At 44.9% G+C, this 4,165-nt stretch overlaps 1 pseudogene; it reads right to left on the bottom strand.

The window, feature by feature from the left end:
• Positions 1–2,067: 2,067 nt before the first annotated feature.
• Positions 2,068–2,774, bottom strand: LOC116526284 (annotated as a pseudogene).
• Positions 2,775–4,165: the final 1,391 nt, after the last annotated feature.

The following is a 4,165-nucleotide window of genomic DNA, read 5'->3' as shown; positions in this document are numbered from 1 at the left end:
TTTCAGAAGTTATGGAGTGCCCAAAAGACACTAAGTAGTTAGGACGTGAATATTTATTGTTTAGATCTAACTACTTAGTAGACCAAAATGCTACCTATTTCTTTTGGCCTGAGTGGGCCTTAAAAAAAACTGCTGAGACACTAAGGGCACCTTGAACCGTGAAAATGTAGAGTGTTTACTGTTAAGGAGTTTTGGGTTTTGTTCCAAGGATTATAGGATGCTATGGAAGGGTATGTATGTATGTATTTACTTGACAGGGTCTCACCCTGTCACCCAGGCTGGAATGCAGTGGTGTGATCTTGACTCACTGCATGCAACTTCTGCCTCCTGAACTTAAGCCATTCTCCTGCCTCAGCCTCCCGAGTAGCTAGAATTACAGGTGAGCGCCACCATGCCTGGCTAATTTTTGTGGTTTTAGTAGAAACAGGGTTTTGCTCTGTTGTTCAGGCTGGTCTCAAGCTCCTGGACTCCAGTGATCTGCCCGCCCTGTCTCCCAAAGAACTGGGATTAGAGGCATAAGACACCATGTCTGGCCTGGAAAGTTTTTTTTTTTTTTTTTTTTTTTTAGATGGAGCCTCACATTGTCGTGCGGGCTTGAGTGCAGTGGTGCTATCTTGGCTCACTGCAACCTCCGCCTCTGGGTTCAAGCAATTCTCCTGCCTCAGCCTTCCAAATAGCTGGGATTACAGGCACCTGCCACCACGCCCAGCTAATTTTTTGTATTTTTTCAGTAGAGACGGGGTTTCACTGTGTTGGCCAGGATGGTCTCTAACTCCTGACCTCGTGATCCGCCTGCCGTGGCCTCACCAAGTACTGGGATTATAGGCATGAGCCACTGTGCCCAGCTGGAAAGCTTTTTTAAAAGAGGAGAGTGCTGTGGAGGCTTTAATATTTTCTAGTAAAACAATATTTTACAAATCTAGACATTTTACCTAAAGTGATTTTTTGTTTTCACTTACTTGTTCAGTTATCACAAGGTCTTACTTAGGCTTGAATTTCAAAACTCTAATTAAAGGCTGTAATGTTTTCCTCCCTAAGAGACAAGTTTGCCCCACAGCTAGTTAGAGACCAATCAAGAATGGGAACAGAGTTGACTTAACTGACTTTTAAATTGTTTCTCTTTCCACAAACTCCCTACAAAAGGGTGAGGGGCTGTGGGAAGGACTCACTACTTTTCTGATGTCCCTGGGATCACTTAAATTGGAAAAGATGGAACAGACTTCCTAGGTAGATGAGGCCTATAAAGCTGTCTTCTTTCCAAGGTGCTTGAAATTTTTATCCTCTCAAATAATTTTTGTTTTTGTTTTTTAAAGGCAAGGTCTTCTTCTGTTGCCCAGGCTGGAATACAGTGGTGTGATTATACCTCACTGCAGCCTTGATCTCCTAGGTTCAACTAATCCTCCCAACTCAGCCTCCCCAGTAGCTGGGACTGCAGGTACATGCCACCACCATGCCTGGCTAATTTTTAATTTTTTGTAGAGACAGGGTCTCATTGTGTTGCCCTAGCTGGTCTCAAACTCCTAAGTCTCAGGTGATCCTCCCACCTTGGGTCCCAAGGTGCTGAGATTGCAGATGTGAGCCACTTTGCCTGTCCCTTCTCACATGGGTTTGAAATATTATAGCAGAGATTGCTGGGACCACCAATGTCCATTCTTCCGTTGCACTTTAGTAAAAGAATATCAGTCCCCGGTTTATTTGGAGCTTATGTCCCCAGCTAAAAGATTGAATTTTCCATCCCCTCTGATGAGATATGGCTATGTGACTAATTCTACCAGTATCAAGTCAATTTCCCAGAAGGCTGCCTAAAAGGAGCTGACTCAGCTGGCAGGTGTGTTCTCTCTGCCTTTCTGTCCTTCCTTCTTTTGGCTTGTGTCACAGACTTGCTGGTTAGAGGGCCATCAGCCCTCTTGGACCATGAGGTGATCTTGAGAATGAATGCCAGTTGCTAGGGTAATGAAGCAGAAAGAGAGAGGAAAGCCTGGATCTTGGATGATTGTGGAGCCATCATGCCAGTCCTGGATGGCCTTCCTGTGGACTTTAATGTGAAAGGGAAATTTTTTTTCTTGCTATTAATCATGCCACGTTATTTTTAATTACATACAAAGATCTAACATGTCACCCAGGGACCATTTCACTCACTGCTCTGTTTGGTTGCCAGTTTCTTTCTTCAGCAATGGTGAGGCAGATACCCTTTCCTCAGGGAAGAGAAATCCATGGTTTGTTGACCTTGCCAATAACAAAAGTGTTGGAGAGTTGAGTGGTAAAGCTGTTGCCATTGTCATCTTTCCCGTGAACCACGTCAAAAGATCCAAGGTGCCTCTCTCTGTTGGTGATCACACCAATTCTTCCCAGGTTAGCACCGCTAGTCACCATGCACAAGTTACCAGTGTAACTTGATGAAATCGGTAATCTTGCCAGTCTCCAAATCAATCTGAATGGCATCATTCACCTTGATGAGGGGATCAGGGTAGCGGTTGGTGTGGGCATCATGAGTCAGCAGACGAGAGATTCCTTTCGTGCCCACAAAGATTTTTCTCATTTTGCACAACTTTTACTTGGCCTCCTCAGGTGTAATATGATGTATAGCAAAGCAGCCCTTGGTGTCATAGAACAGATGGAAATTCTCTCGAGTCTTGTCAATGCTGGTAACATCCATGAATCCAGCAGGACTATCACTTTAGTCCTTGCCATGGATCTCAATGAACTGCTGCATGAAATCTTTACACTTGATCTTAGCCAAAAGGCCAAGAAGGAAATCTTCTTTACTTCATCTCCTGTCAGGGCACACTTAAGTCTGTTCCATAGGAAAATGATGAGGGGGAGACACTCTGTCTCAACTTGTGAGGACTGGTGGATGGACAAGGAGCAAACACACCGGTTTTTGCTCCAGCATCCAATGCTTTGGAGCTGCTACCTTCTTCAGATGCTTCTTGGGACCATGAGCCATGGCTGTGTTAGTCAAGGAAAGAGGACCTCCATCTTCTGGTGTGTGTCTTTTTTTTTTTTTTTTTTTGAGACAGAGTTTTGCTCCTGTCGCCCAGGCCAGAGTGCAGTGGTGCAATCTCAGCTCACTGCAACATTTGTCTCCCAGGTTCAAGCGGTTCTTCTGTATCAGTTTCCCAAGTAGCTGGGATTACAGGCATGTGCCACCATGCCTAGCTAATTTTTGTATTTAGTGGAGACAGGGTTTCACCATGTTCGTCAAGCTGGTCTTGGACTCTTGACCTCAGGTGGTCCACCTGCCTCGGCCTCCCAGAGTGCTGGGATCATAGGCCATCATGCCCAACTGGAAATTTCTTTATTTTTATTTTTTTTACTCCTTGCAGAATTTATAGTCTGTAAAAGAGAAATTTCTGTCTCATTCAAGACACTGTTACTTGACTACAACTACTCTTTGTTTTATGTTAGCAGCTCTGTCTTGATAGTTGTGATATGGCTCACACCTGTAATCCCAGCCCTTTGGGAGGCTGAGATGGGCAGATCACAAGGTCAAGAGGTCAAGACCATCCTGGCCAACATGGTAAAACCCCTGTCTCTACTAAAAAATAAAAAATTAGCTGGGCATGGTGGTGCACACCTGTAGTCCCAGCTGGTCGGGAAGCTGAGGCAGGAGAATCACTTGAACCCAGGAGGGGGAGGTTGCGGTGAGCTGGGATCGTGCCACTGCACTTCAGCCTGGCAACAGAGTAAGACTCCGTCTCAAAAAAACAAAAAACAAAAGTTGTGATATATGATTACCTGAAATAAGGTTCCAGCCATTGAGCTGTCTGTCCAGGGTGGGGACTGACACCTGAACAGATGATTTATTTAGTATTGAAGGATATTTTTTCCTTTTTTTTTTTTTATTGCATTTTAGGTATTGGGGTACATTTGAAGAACGTTGCAAGATAGTTGCGTAGGTACACACATGGCAGTGTGATTTGCTGCCTTCCTCCCCTTCACCTATATCTGGCATTTCTCCCGATGCTATCTCTCCCCAGTTCCCCACCCCCCACTGTCCCTCCCCCATTTCCCAACAGACCCCAGTGTGTAGTGCTCCCCTCCCTGTGTCCATGTGTTCTCATTGTTCAACACCCGCCTATGAGTGAGGACATTTGGTGTTTGATTTTCTGCTCTTGTGTCAGTTTGCTGAGAATGATGGTTTCCAGGTTCATCCATGTCCCTA

Source organism: Sapajus apella, unplaced genomic scaffold (assembly GCF_009761245.1).
Source record: "Sapajus apella isolate SASKATOON/1434 unplaced genomic scaffold, GSC_monkey_1.0 scaffold50, whole genome shotgun sequence".
Lineage (NCBI taxonomy): Eukaryota > Metazoa > Chordata > Mammalia > Primates > Cebidae > Sapajus > Sapajus apella.
The sequence above is the reverse complement of the archived record's forward strand: the minus strand, read 5'-3'. Positions and strand labels throughout refer to the sequence as shown.